The sequence below is a fragment of the Furipterus horrens genome, unplaced genomic scaffold (assembly GCF_987537825.1).
Source record: "Furipterus horrens unplaced genomic scaffold, mFurHor1.1.pri manual_scaffold_18, whole genome shotgun sequence".
Classification (NCBI taxonomy): Eukaryota; Metazoa; Chordata; class Mammalia; order Chiroptera; family Furipteridae; genus Furipterus; species Furipterus horrens.
The window spans coordinates 4,718,989-4,734,429 of record NW_028327188.1 but is presented as its reverse complement, the minus strand read 5'-3'; positions in this window follow the sequence as shown (position 1 = coordinate 4,734,429).

The following is a 15,441-nucleotide window of genomic DNA, read 5'->3' as shown; positions in this document are numbered from 1 at the left end:
ATGAAATTCTAACCACCATATACAGATAATCAAACGATTTCAACAGATGGAATTATGCCCTTGCAGTGCCGTTGTTGTTCTGCTTCATTGTATGCTTCAGTGAGCTTTCGAGTTGATACAGTAGACTAAAGAGCAAACACTGGTTTCAAGAACGCTGGAGTCTTTTGGGTAGTGTGCTTCACCTGACACACCAAAGGATCTATATGTGACTTCACCGTTCACAGTGGTTTCCTATGTTGTTTCTTATTAATTCACTGTGAATATTTGAAAATACCGTGTTTTCAAAGAGACCTAGCTTAGAAATTATATCAGGCAAAGGATCATTCTTTGAAACAGGAGAGAACATCACAATTTCTAGCAATTATAACAGAAGTTATTGCTTTCTCTTCCCTGTCCGTGCGGTGATGACATTCATTGTGGGAGATAGTGACGGGTGGCATTCCCATTGAAGGCAGAAGCAGAGATAGCGATGTCTCGACATATCTTGTTTTCGGGGCAGAGTAACGCATGTACTACTGAAAGTACAGATGTAGCTCTTTGAACTGAAGATATTAGATGCTATCTGGTTCTCATGTATGTCTTTCTAAAAGTTGTTGTTGCACTTATTGTTAACTCATAAAGACTGTGTTCCGAAGGAGGCCAGCAACAGTTTTCAACCAGATGAAATTCTAACCACCATATACAGATAATAAAACGATTTCAACAGATGGAATTATGCCCTTGCTGTGCCGTTGTTGTTCTGCTTCATTGTATGCTTCAGTGAGCTTTCGAGTTGATACAGTAGACTAAAGAGCAAACACTGGTTTCAAGAACGCTGGAGTCTTTTGGGTAGTGTGCTTCACCTGACACACCAAAGGATCTATATGTGACTTCACCGTTCACAGTGGTTTCCTATGTTGTTTCTTGGTAATTCACTGTGAATATCTGAAAATACCGTGTTTTCAAAGAGACCAAGCTTAGAAATTATATCACGCAAAGAATCAATCTTTGAAACAGGAGAGAACATCACAATTTCTAGCAATTATAACAGAAGTTATTGCTTTCTCTTCCCTGTCCGTGCGGTGATGGCATTCATTGTGGGAGATAGTGACGGGTGGCATTCCCATTGAAGGCAGAAGCAGAGATAGCGATGTCTCGACATATCTTGTTTTCGGGGCAGAGTAAGGCATGTACTACTGAAAGTACAGATGTAGCTCTTTGAACTGAAGATATTAGATGCTATCTGGTTCTCATGTATGTCTTTCTAAAAGTTGTTGTTGCACTTATTGTTAACTCATAAAGACTGTGTTCCGAAGGAGGCCAGCAACAGTTTTCAACCAGATGAAATTCTAACCACCATATACAGATAATCAAACGATTTCAACAGATGGAATTATGCCCTTGCTGTGCCGTTGTTGTTCTGCTTCATTGTATGCTTCAGTGAGCTCTCGAGTTGATACAGTAGACTAAAGAGCAAACACTGGTTTCAAGAACGCTGGAGTCTTTTGGGTAGTGTGCTTCACCTGACACACCAAAGGATCTATATGTGACTTCACCGTTCACAGTGGTTTCCTATGTTGTTTCTTGTTAATTCACTGTGAATATTTGAAAATACCGTGTTTTCAAAGAGACCTAGCTTAGAAATTATATCAGGCAAAGGATCATTCTTTGAAACAGGAGAGAACATCACAATTTCTAGCAATTATAACAGAAGTTATTGCTTTCTCTTCCCTGTCCGTGCGGTGATGTCATTCATTGTGGGAGATAGTGACGGGTGGCATTCCCATTGAAGGCAGAAGCAGAGATAGCGATGTCTCGACATATCTTGTTTTCGGGGCAGAGTTACGCATGTACTACTGAAAGTACAGATGTAGCTCTTTGAACTGAAGATATTAGATGCTATCTGGTTCTCATGTATGTCTTTCTAAAAGTTGTTGTTGCACTTATTGTTAACTCATAAAGACTGTGTTCCGAAGGAGGCCAGCAACAGTTTTCAACCAGATGAAATTCTAACCACCATATACAGATAATCAAACGATTTCAACAGATGGAATTATGCCCTTGCAGTGCCGTTGTTGTTCTGCTTCATTGTATGCTTCAGTGAGCTTTCGAGTTGATACAGTAGACTAAAGAGCAAACACTGGTTTCAAGAACGCTGGAGTCTTTTGGGTAGTGTGCTTCACCTGACACACCAAAGGATCTATATGTGACTTCACCGTTCACAGTGGTTTCCTATGTTGTTTCTTATTAATTCACTGTGAATATTTGAAAATACCGTGTTTTCAAAGAGACCTAGCTTAGAAATTATATCAGGCAAAGGATCATTCTTTGAAACAGGAGAGAACATCACAATTTCTAGCAATTATAACAGAAGTTATTGCTTTCTCTTCCCTGTCCGTGCGGTGATGACATTCATTGTGGGAGATAGTGACGGGTGGCATTCCCATTGAAGGCAGAAGCAGAGATAGCGATGTCTCGACATATCTTGTTTTCGGGGCAGAGTAACGCATGTACTACTGAAAGTACAGATGTAGCTCTTTGAACTGAAGATATTAGATGCTATCTGGTTCTCATGTATGTCTTTCTAAAAGTTGTTGTTGCACTTATTGTTAACTCATAAAGACTGTGTTCCGAAGGAGGCCAGCAACAGTTTTCAACCAGATGAAATTCTAACCACCATATACAGATAATCAAACGATTTCAACAGATGGAATTATGCCCTTGCTGTGCCGTTGTTGTTGCACTTATTGTTAACTCATAAAGACTGTGTTCCGAAGGAGGCCAGCAACAGTTTTCAACCAGATGAAATTCTAACCACCATATACAGATAATCAAACGATTTCAACAGATGGAAATATGCCCTTGCTGTGCCGTTGTTGTTCTGCTTCATTGTATGCTTCAGTGAGCTTTCGAGTTGATACAGTAGACTAAAGAGCAAACACTGGTTTCAAGAACGCTGGAGTCTTTTGGGTAGTGTGCTTCACCTGACACACCAAAGGATCTATATGTGACTTCACCGTTCACAGTGGGTTCCTATGTTGTTTCTTGTTAATTCACTGTGAATATTTGAAAATACCGTGTTTTCAAAGAGACCTAGCTTAGAAATTATATCAGGCAAAGGATCATTCTTTGAAACAGGAGAGAACATCACAATTTCTAGCAATTATAACAGAAGTTATTGCTTTCTCTTCCCTGTCCGTGCGGTGATGTCATTCATTGTGGGAGATAGTGACGGGTGGCATTCCCATTGAAGGCAGAAGCAGAGATAGCGATGTCTCGACTTATCTTGTTTTCGGGGCAGAGTTACGCATGTACTACTGAAAGTACAGATGTAGCTCTTTGAACTGAAGATATTAGATGCTATCTGGTTCTCATGTATGTCTTTCTAAAAGTTGTTGTTGCACTTATTGTTAACTCATAAAGACTGTGTTCCGAAGGAGGCCAGCAACAGTTTTCAACCAGATGAAATTCTAACCACCATATACAGATAATCAAACGATTTCAACAGATGGAATTATGCCCTTGCAGTGCCGTTGTTGTTCTGCTTCATTGTATGCTTCAGTGAGCTTTCGAGTTGATACAGTAGACTAAAGAGCAAACACTGGTTTCAAGAACGCTGGAGTCTTTTGGGTAGTGTGCTTCACCTGACACACCAAAGGATCTATATGTGACTTCACCGTTCACAGTGGTTTCCTATGTTGTTTCTTATTAATTCACTGTGAATATTTGAAAATACCGTGTTTTCAAAGAGACCTAGCTTAGAAATTATATCAGGCAAAGGATCATTCTTTGAAACAGGAGAGAACATCACAATTTCTAGCAATTATAACAGAAGTTATTGCTTTCTCTTCCCTGTCCGTGCGGTGATGACATTCATTGTGGGAGATAGTGACGGGTGGCATTCCCATTGAAGGCAGAAGCAGAGATAGCGATGTCTCGACATATCTTGTTTTCGGGGCAGAGTAAGGCATGTACTACTGAAAGTACAGATGTAGCTCTTTGAACTGAAGATATTAGATGCTATCTGGTTCTCATGTATGTCTTTCTAAAAGTTGTTGTTGCACTTATTGTTAACTCATAAAGACTGTGTTCCGAAGGAGGCCAGCAACAGTTTTCAACCAGATGAAATTCTAACCACCATATACAGATAATCAAACGATTTCAACAGATGGAATTATGCCCTTGCTGTGCCGTTGTTGTTCTGCTTCATTGTATGCTTCAGTGAGCTTTCGAGTTGATACAGTAGACTAAAGAGCAAACACTGGTTTCAAGAACGCTGGAGTCTTTTGGGTAGTGTGCTTCACCTGACACACCAAAGGATCTATATGTGACTTCACCGTTCACAGTGGTTTCCTATGTTGTTTCTTGGTAATTCACTGTGAATATCTGAAAATACCGTGTTTTCAAAGAGACCAAGCTTAGAAATTATATCACGCAAAGGATCAATCTTTGAAACAGGAGAGAACATCACAATTTCTAGCAATTATAACAGAAGTTATTGCTTTCTCTTCCCTGTCCGTGCGGTGATGGCATTCATTGTGGGAGATAGTGACGGTTGGCATTCCCATTGAAGGCAGAAGCAGAGATAGCGATGTCTCGACATATCTTGTTTTCGAGGCAGAGTAACGCATGTACTACTGAAAGTACAGATGTAGCTCTTTGAACTGAAGATATTAGATGCTATCTGGTTCTCATGTATGTCCTTCTAAAAGTTGTTGTTGCACTTATTGTTAACTCATAAAGACTGTGTTCCGAAGGAGGCCAGCAACAGTTTTCAACCAGATGAAATTCTAACCACCATATACAGATAATCAAACGATTTCAACAGATGGAATTATGCCCTTGCAGTGCCGTTGTTGTTCTGCTTCATTGTATGCTTCAGTGAGCTTTCGAGTTGATACAGTAGACTAAAGAGCAAACACTGGTTTCAAGAGCGCTGGAGTCTTTTGGGTAGTGTGCTTCACCTGACACACCAAAGGATCTATATGTGACTTCACCGTTCACAGTGGTTTCCTATGTTGTTTCTTGTTAATTCACTGTGAATATTTGAAAATACCGTGTTTTCAAAGAGACCTAGCTTAGAAATTATATCAGGCAAAGGATCATTCTTTGAAACAGGAGAGAACATCACAATTTCTAGCAATTATAACAGAAGTTATTGCTATCTCTTCCCTGTCCGTGCGGTGATGGCATTCATTGTGGGAGATAGTGACGGGTGGCATTCCCATTGAAGGCAGAAGCAGAGATAGCGATGTCTCGACATATCTTGTTTTCGGGGCAGAGTTACGCATGTACTACTGAAAGTACAGATGTAGCTCTTTGAACTGAAGATATTAGATGCTATCTGGTTCTCATGTATGTCTTTCTAAAAGTTGTTGTTGCACTTATTGTTAACTCATAAAGACTGTGTTCCGAAGGAGGCCAGCAACAGTTTTCAACCAGATGAAATTCTAACCACCATATACAGATAATCAAACGATTTCAACAGATGGAATTATGCCCTTGCTGTGCCGTTGTTGTTCTGCTTCATTGTATGCTTCAGTGAGCTTTCGAGTTTATACAGTAGACTAAAGAGCAAACACTGGTTTCAAGAACGCTGGAGTCTTTTGGGTAGTGTGCTTCACCTGACACACCAAAGGATCTATATGTGACTTCACCGTTCACAGTGGTTTCCTATGTTGTTTCTTGTTAATTCACTGTGAATATTTGAAAATACCGTGTTTTCAAAGAGACCTAGCTTAGAAATTATATCAGGCAAAGGATCATTCTTTGAAACAGGAGAGAACATCACAATTTCTAGCAATTATAACAGAAGTTATTGCTATCTCTTCCCTGTCCGTGCGGTGATGGCATTCATTGTGGGAGATAGTGACGGGTGGCATTCCCATTGAAGGCAGAAGCAGAGATAGCGATGTCTCGACATATCTTGTTTTCGGGGCAGAGTTACGCATGTACTACTGAAAGTACAGATGTAGCTCTTTGAACTGAAGATATTAGATGCTATCTGGTTCTCATGTATGTCTTTCTAAAAGTTGTTGTTGCACTTATTGTTAACTCATAAAGACTGTGTTCCGAAGGAGGCCAGCAACAGTTTTCAACCAGATGAAATTCTAACCACCATATACAGATAATCAAACGATTTCAACAGATGGAATTATGCCCTTGCTGTGCCGTTGTTGTTGCACTTATTGTTAACTCATAAAGACTGTGTTCCGAAGGAGGCCAGCAACAGTTTTCAACCAGATGAAATTCTAACCACCATATACAGATAATCAAACGATTTCAACAGATGGAATTATGCCCTTGCTGTGCCGTTGTTGTTCTGCTTCATTGTATGCTTCAGTGAGCTTTCGAGTTTATACAGTAGACTAAAGAGCAAACACTGGTTTCAAGAACGCTGGAGTCTTTTGGGTAGTGTGCTTCACCTGACACACCAAAGGATCTATATGTGACTTCACCGTTCACAGTGGTTTCCTATGTTGTTTCTTGTTAATTCACTGTGAATATTTGAAAATACCGTGTTTTCAAAGAGACCTAGCTTAGAAATTATATCAGGCAAAGGATCATTCTTTGAAACAGGAGAGAACATCACAATTTCTAGCAATTATAACAGAAGTTATTGCTTTCTCTTCCCTGTCCGTGCGGTGATGTCATTCATTGTGGGAGATAGTGACGGGTGGCATTCCCATTGAAGGCAGAAGCAGAGATAGCGATGTCTCGACTTATCTTGTTTTCGGGGCAGAGTTACGCATGTACTACTGAAAGTACAGATGTAGCTCTTTGAACTGAGGATATTAGATGCTATCTGGTTCTCATGTATGTCTTTCTAAAAGTTGTTGTTGCACTTATTGTTAACTCATAAAGACTGTGTTCCGAAGGAGGCCAGCAACAGTTTTCAACCAGATGAAATTCTAACCACCATATACAGATAATCAAACGATTTCAACAGATGGAATTATGCCCTTGCAGTGCCGTTGTTGTTCTGCTTCATTGTATGCTTCAGTGAGCTTTCGAGTTGATACAGTAGACTAAAGAGCAAACACTGGTTTCAAGAACGCTGGAGTCTTTTGGGTAGTGTGCTTCACCTGACACACCAAAGGATCTATATGTGACTTCACCGTTCACAGTGGTTTCCTATGTTGTTTCTTATTAATTCACTGTGAATATTTGAAAATACCGTGTTTTCAAAGAGACCTAGCTTAGAAATTATATCAGGCAAAGGATCATTCTTTGAAACAGGAGAGAACATCACAATTTCTAGCAATTATAACAGAAGTTATTGCTTTCTCTTCCCTGTCCGTGCGGTGATGACATTCATTGTGGGAGATAGTGACGGGTGGCATTCCCATTGAAGGCAGAAGCAGAGATAGCGATGTCTCGACATATCTTGTTTTCGGGGCAGAGTAACGCATGTACTACTGAAAGTACAGATGTAGCTCTTTGAACTGAAGATATTAGATGCTATCTGGTTCTCATGTATGTCTTTCTAAAAGTTGTTGTTGCACTTATTGTTAACTCATAAAGACTGTGTTCCGAAGGAGGCCAGCAACAGTTTTCAACCAGATGAAATTCTAACCACCATATACAGATAATCAAACGATTTCAACAGATGGAATTATGCCCTTGCTGTGCCGTTGTTGTTCTGCTTCATTGTATGCTTCAGTGAGCTTTCGAGTTGATACAGTAGACTAAAGAGCAAACACTGGTTTCAAGAACGCTGGAGTCTTTTGGGTAGTGTGCTTCACCTGACACACCAAAGGATCTATATGTGACTTCACCGTTCACAGTGGTTTCCTATGTTGTTTCTTGGTAATTCACTGTGAATATCTGAAAATACCGTGTTTTCAAAGAGACCAAGCTTAGAAATTATATCACGCAAAGGATCAATCTTTGAAACAGGAGAGAACATCACAATTTCTAGCAATTATAACAGAAGTTATTGCTTTCTCTTCCCTGTCCGTGCGGTGATGGCATTCATTGTGGGAGATAGTGACGGTTGGCATTCCCATTGAAGGCAGAAGCAGAGATAGCGATGTCTCGACATATCTTGTTTTCGGGGCAGAGTAAGGCATGTACTACTGAAAGTACAGATGTAGCTCTTTGAACTGAAGATATTAGATGCTATCTGGTTCTCATGTATGTCTTTCTAAAAGTTGTTGTTGCACTTATTGTTAACTCATAAAGACTGTGTTCCGAAGGAGGCCAGCAACAGTTTTCAACCAGATGAAATTCTAACCACCATATACAGATAATCAAACGATTTCAACAGATGGAATTATGCCCTTGCTGTGCCGTTGTTGTTCTGCTTCATTGTATGCTTCAGTGAGCTCTCGAGTTGATACAGTAGACTAAAGAGCAAACACTGGTTTCAAGAACGCTGGAGTCTTTTGGGTAGTGTGCTTCACCTGACACACCAAAGGATCTATATGTGACTTCACCGTTCACAGTGGTTTCCTATGTTGTTTCTTGTTAATTCACTGTGAATATTTGAAAATACCGTGTTTTCAAAGAGACCTAGCTTAGAAATTATATCAGGCAAAGGATCATTCTTTGAAACAGGAGAGAACATCACAATTTCTAGCAATTATAACAGAAGTTATTGCTTTCTCTTCCCTGTCCGTGCGGTGATGTCATTCATTGTGGGAGATAGTGACGGGTGGCATTCCCATTGAAGGCAGAAGCAGAGATAGCGATGTCTCGACATATCTTGTTTTCGGGGCAGAGTTACGCATGTACTACTGAAAGTACAGATGTAGCTCTTTGAACTGAAGATATTAGATGCTATCTGGTTCTCATGTATGTCTTTCTAAAAGTTGTTGTTGCACTTATTGTTAACTCATAAAGACTGTGTTCCGAAGGAGGCCAGCAACAGTTTTCAACCAGATGAAATTCTAACCACCATATACAGATAATCAAACGATTTCAACAGATGGAATTATGCCCTTGCAGTGCCGTTGTTGTTCTGCTTCATTGTATGCTTCAGTGAGCTTTCGAGTTGATACAGTAGACTAAAGAGCAAACACTGGTTTCAAGAACGCTGGAGTCTTTTGGGTAGTGTGCTTCACCTGACACACCAAAGGATCTATATGTGACTTCACCGTTCACAGTGGTTTCCTATGTTGTTTCTTATTAATTCACTGTGAATATTTGAAAATACCGTGTTTTCAAAGAGACCTAGCTTAGAAATTATATCAGGCAAAGGATCATTCTTTGAAACAGGAGAGAACATCACAATTTCTAGCAATTATAACAGAAGTTATTGCTTTCTCTTCCCTGTCCGTGCGGTGATGACATTCATTGTGGGAGATAGTGACGGGTGGCTTTCCCATTGAAGGCAGAAGCAGAGATAGCGATGTCTCGACATATCTTGTTTTCGGGGCAGAGTAACGCATGTACTACTGAAAGTACAGATGTAGCTCTTTGAACTGAAGATATTAGATGCTATCTGGTTCTCATGTATGTCTTTCTAAAAGTTGTTGTTGCACTTATTGTTAACTCATAAAGACTGTGTTCCGAAGGAGGCCAGCAACAGTTTTCAACCAGATGAAATTCTAACCACCATATACAGATAATCAAACGATTTCAACAGATGGAATTATGCCCTTGCTGTGCCGTTGTTGTTGCACTTATTGTTAACTCATAAAGACTGTGTTCCGAAGGAGGCCAGCAACAGTTTTCAACCAGATGAAATTCTAACCACCATATACAGATAATCAAACGATTTCAACAGATGGAATTATGCCCTTGCTGTGCCGTTGTTGTTCTGCTTCATTGTATGCTTCAGTGAGCTTTCGAGTTGATACAGTAGACTAAAGAGCAAACACTGGTTTCAAGAACGCTGGAGTCTTTTGGGTAGTGTGCTTCACCTGACACACCAAAGGATCTATATGTGACTTCACCGTTCACAGTGGGTTCCTATGTTGTTTCTTGTTAATTCACTGTGAATATTTGAAAATACCGTGTTTTCAAAGAGACCTAGCTTAGAAATTATATCAGGCAAAGGATCATTCTTTGAAACAGGAGAGAACATCACAATTTCTAGCAATTATAACAGAAGTTATTGCTTTCTCTTCCCTGTCCGTGCGGTGATGTCATTCATTGTGGGAGATAGTGACGGGTGGCATTCCCATTGAAGGCAGAAGCAGAGATAGCGATGTCTCGACTTATCTTGTTTTCGGGGCAGAGTTACGCATGTACTACTGAAAGTACAGATGTAGCTCTTTGAACTGAAGATATTAGATGCTATCTGGTTCTCATGTATGTCTTTCTAAAAGTTGTTGTTGCACTTATTGTTAACTCATAAAGACTGTGTTCCGAAGGAGGCCAGCAACAGTTTTCAACCAGATGAAATTCTAACCACCATATACAGATAATCAAACGATTTCAACAGATGGAATTATGCCCTTGCAGTGCGTTGTTGTTCTGCTTCATTGTATGCTTCAGTGAGCTTTCGAGTTGATACAGTAGACTAAAGAGCAAACACTGGTTTCAAGAACGCTGGAGTCTTTTGGGTAGTGTGCTTCACCTGACACACCAAAGGATCTATATGTGACTTCACCGTTCACAGTGGGTTCCTATGTTGTTTCTTGGTAATTCACTGTGAATATCTGAAAATACCGTGTTTTCAAAGAGACCAAGCTTAGAAATTATATCACGCAAAGGATCAATCTTTGAAACAGGAGAGAACATCACAATTTCTAGCAATTATAACAGAAGTTATTGCTTTCTCTTCCCTGTCCGTGCGGTGATGGCATTCATTGTGGGAGATAGTGACGGTTGGCATTCCCATTGAAGGCAGAAGCAGAGATAGCGATGTCTCGACATATCTTGTTTTCGGGGCAGAGTAAGGCATGTACTACTGAAAGTACAGATGTAGCTCTTTGAACTGAAGATATTAGATGCTATCTGGTTCTCATGTATGTCTTTCTAAAAGTTGTTGTTGCACTTATTGTTAACTCATAAAGACTGTGTTCCGAAGGAGGCCAGCAACAGTTTTCAACCAGATGAAATTCTAACCACCATATACAGATAATCAAACGATTTCAACAGATGGAATTATGCCCTTGCTGTGCCGTTGTTGTTCTGCTTCATTGTATGCTTCAGTGAGCTCTCGAGTTGATACAGTAGACTAAAGAGCAAACACTGGTTTCAAGAACGCTGGAGTCTTTTGGGTAGTGTGCTTCACCTGACACACCAAAGGATCTATATGTGACTTCACCGTTCACAGTGGTTTCCTATGTTGTTTCTTGTTAATTCACTGTGAATATTTGAAAATACCGTGTTTTCAAAGAGACCTAGCTTAGAAATTATATCAGGCAAAGGATCATTCTTTGAAACAGGAGAGAACATCACAATTTCTAGCAATTATAACAGAAGTTATTGCTTTCTCTTCCCTGTCCGTGCGGTGATGTCATTCATTGTGGGAGATAGTGACGGGTGGCATTCCCATTGAAGGCAGAAGCAGAGATAGCGATGTCTCGACATATCTTGTTTTCGGGGCAGAGTTACGCATGTACTACTGAAAGTACAGATGTAGCTCTTTGAACTGAAGATATTAGATGCTATCTGGTTCTCATGTATGTCTTTCTAAAAGTTGTTGTTGCACTTATTGTTAACTCATAAAGACTGTGTTCCGAAGGAGGCCAGCAACAGTTTTCAACCAGATGAAATTCTAACCACCATATACAGATAATCAAACGATTTCAACAGATGGAATTATGCCCTTGCAGTGCGTTGTTGTTCTGCTTCATTGTATGCTTCAGTGAGCTTTCGAGTTGATACAGTAGACTAAAGAGCAAACACTGGTTTCAAGAACGCTGGAGTCTTTTGGGTAGTGTGCTTCACCTGACACACCAAAGGATCTATATGTGACTTCACCGTTCACAGTGGTTTCCTATGTTGTTTCTTATTAATTCACTGTGAATATTTGAAAATACCGTGTTTTCAAAGAGACCTAGCTTAGAAATTATATCAGGCAAAGGATCATTCTTTGAAACAGGAGAGAACATCACAATTTCTAGCAATTATAACAGAAGTTATTGCTTTCTCTTCCCTGTCCGTGCGGTGATGGCATTCATTGTGGGAGATAGTGACGGTTGGCATTCCCATTGAAGGCAGAAGCAGAGATAGCGATGTCTCGACATATCTTGTTTTCGGGGCAGAGTAAGGCATGTACTACTGAAAGTACAGATGTAGCTCTTTGAACTGAAGATATTAGATGCTATCTGGTTCTCATGTATGTCTTTCTAAAAGTTGTTGTTGCACTTATTGTTAACTCATAAAGACTGTGTTCCGAAGGAGGCCAGCAACAGTTTTCAACCAGATGAAATTCTAACCACCATATACAGATAATCAAACGATTTCAACAGATGGAATTATGCCCTTGCAGTGCCGTTGTTGTTCTGCTTCATTGTATGCTTCAGTGAGCTTTCGAGTTGATACAGTAGACTAAAGAGCAAACACTGGTTTCAAGAACGCTGGAGTCTTTTGGGTAGTGTGCTTCACCTGACACACCAAAGGATCTATATGTGACTTCACCTTTCACAGTGGTTTCCTATGTTGTTTCTTATTAATTCACTGTGAATATTTGAAAATACCGTGTTTTCAAAGAGACCTAGCTTAGAAATTATATCAGGCAAAGGATCATTCTTTGAAACAGGAGAGAACATCACAATTTCTAGCAATTATAACAGAAGTTATTGCTTTCTCTTCCCTGTCCGTGCGGTGATGACATTCATTGTGGGAGATAGTGACGGGTGGCATTCCCATTGAAGGCAGAAGCAGAGATAGCGATGTCTCGACATATCTTGTTTTCGGGGCAGAGTAACGCATGTACTACTGAAAGTACAGATGTAGCTCTTTGAACTGAAGATATTAGATGCTATCTGGTTCTCATGTATGTCTTTCTAAAAGTTGTTGTTGCACTTATTGTTAACTCATAAAGACTGTGTTCCGAAGGAGGCCAGCAACAGTTTTCAACCAGATGAAATTCTAACCACCATATACAGATAATAAAACGATTTCAACAGATGGAATTATGCCCTTGCTGTGCCGTTGTTGTTCTGCTTCATTGTATGCTTCAGTGAGCTTTCGAGTTGATACAGTAGACTAAAGAGCAAACACTGGTTTCAAGAACGCTGGAGTCTTTTGGGTAGTGTGCTTCACCTGACACACCAAAGGATCTATATGTGACTTCACCGTTCACAGTGGTTTCCTATGTTGTTTCTTTGTAATTCACTGTGAATATCTGAAAATACCGTGTTTTCAAAGAGACCAAGCTTAGAAATTATATCACGCAAAGGATCAATCTTTGAAACAGGAGAGAACATCACAATTTCTAGCAATTATAACAGAAGTTATTGCTTTCTCTTCCCTGTCCGTGCGGTGATGGCATTCATTGTGGGAGATAGTGACGGTTGGCATTCCCATTGAAGGCAGAAGCAGAGATAGCGATGTCTCGACATATCTTGTTTTCGGGGCAGAGTAAGGCATGTACTACTGAAAGTACAGATGTAGCTCTTTGAACTGAAGATATTAGATGCTATCTGGTTCTCATGTATGTCTTTCTAAAAGTTGTTGTTGTACTTATTGTTAACTCATAAAGACTGTGTTCCGAAGGAGGCCAGCAACAGTTTTCAACCAGATGAAATTCTAACCACCATATACAGATAATCAAACGATTTCAACAGATGGAATTATGCCCTTGCTGTGCCGTTGTTGTTGCACTTATTGTTAACTCATAAAGACTGTGTTCCGAAGGAGGCCAGCAACAGTTTTCAACCAGATGAAATTCTAACCACCATATACAGATAATCAAACGATTTCAACAGATGGAATTATGCCCTTGCTGTGCCGTTGTTGTTCTGCTTCATTGTATGCTTCAGTGAGCTTTCGAGTTGATACAGTAGACTAAAGAGCAAACACTGGTTTCAAGAACGCTGGAGTCTTTTGGGTAGTGTGCTTCACCTGACACACCAAAGGATCTATATGTGACTTCACCGTTCACAGTGGGTTCCTATGTTGTTTCTTTGTAATTCACTGTGAATATCTGAAAATACCGTGTTTTCAAAGAGACCAAGCTTAGAAATTATATCAGGCAAAGGATCAATCTTTGAAACAGGAGAGAACATCACAATTTCTAGCAATTATAACAGAAGTTATTGCTTTCTCTTCCCTGTCCGTGCGGTGATGGCATTCATTGTGGGAGATAGTGACGGGTGGCATTCCCATTGAAGGCAGAAGCAGAGATAGCGATGTCTCGACATATCTTGTTTTCGAGGCAGAGTAACGCATGTACTACTGAAAGTACAGATGTAGCTCTTTGAACTGAAGATATTAGATGCTATCTGGTTCTCATGTATGTCCTTCTAAAAGTTGTTGTTGCACTTATTGTTAACTCATAAAGACTGTGTTCCGAAGGAGGCCAGCAACAGTTTTCAACCAGATGAAATTCTAACCACCATATACAGATAATCAAACGATTTCAACAGATGGAATTATGCCCTTGCAGTGCCGTTGTTGTTCTGCTTCATTGTATGCTTCAGTGAGCTTTCGAGTTGATACAGTAGACTAAAGAGCAAACACTGGTTTCAAGAGCGCTGGAGTCTTTTGGGTAGTGTGCTTCTCCTGACACACCAAAGGATCTATATGTGACTTCACCGTTCACAGTGGTTTCCTATGTTGTTTCTTGTTAATTCACTGTGAATATTTGAAAATACCGTGTTTTCAAAGAGACCTAGCTTAGAAATTATATCAGGCAAAGGATCATTCTTTGAAACAGGAGAGAACATCACAATTTCTAGCAATTATAACAGAAGTTATTGCTATCTCTTCCCTGTCCGTGCGGTGATGGCATTCATTGTGGGAGATAGTGACGGGTGGCATTCCCATTGAAGGCAGAAGCAGAGATAGCGATGTCTCGACATAACTTGTTTTCGGGGCAGAGTTACGCATGTACTACTGAAAGTACAGATGTAGCTCTTTGAACTGAAGATATTAGATGCTATCTGGTTCTCATGTATGTCTTTCTAAAAGTTGTTGTTGCACTTATTGTTAACTCATAAAGACTGTGTTCCGAAGGAGGCCAGCAACAGTTTTCAACCAGATGAAATTCTAACCACCATATACAGATAATCAAACGATTTCAACAGATGGAATTATGCCCTTGCTGTGCCGTTGTTGTTGCACTTATTGTTAACTCATAAAGACTGTGTTCCGAAGGAGGCCAGCAACAGTTTTCAACCAGATGAAATTCTAACCACCATATACAGATAATCAAACGATTTCAACAGATGGAATTATGCCCTTGCTGTGCCGTTGTTGTTCTGCTTCATTGTATGCTTCAGTGAGCTTTCGAGTTGATACAGTAGACTAAAGAGCAAACACTGGTTTCAAGAACGCTGGAGTCTTTTGGGTAGTGTGCTTCACCTGACACACCAAAGGATCTATATGTGACTTCACCGT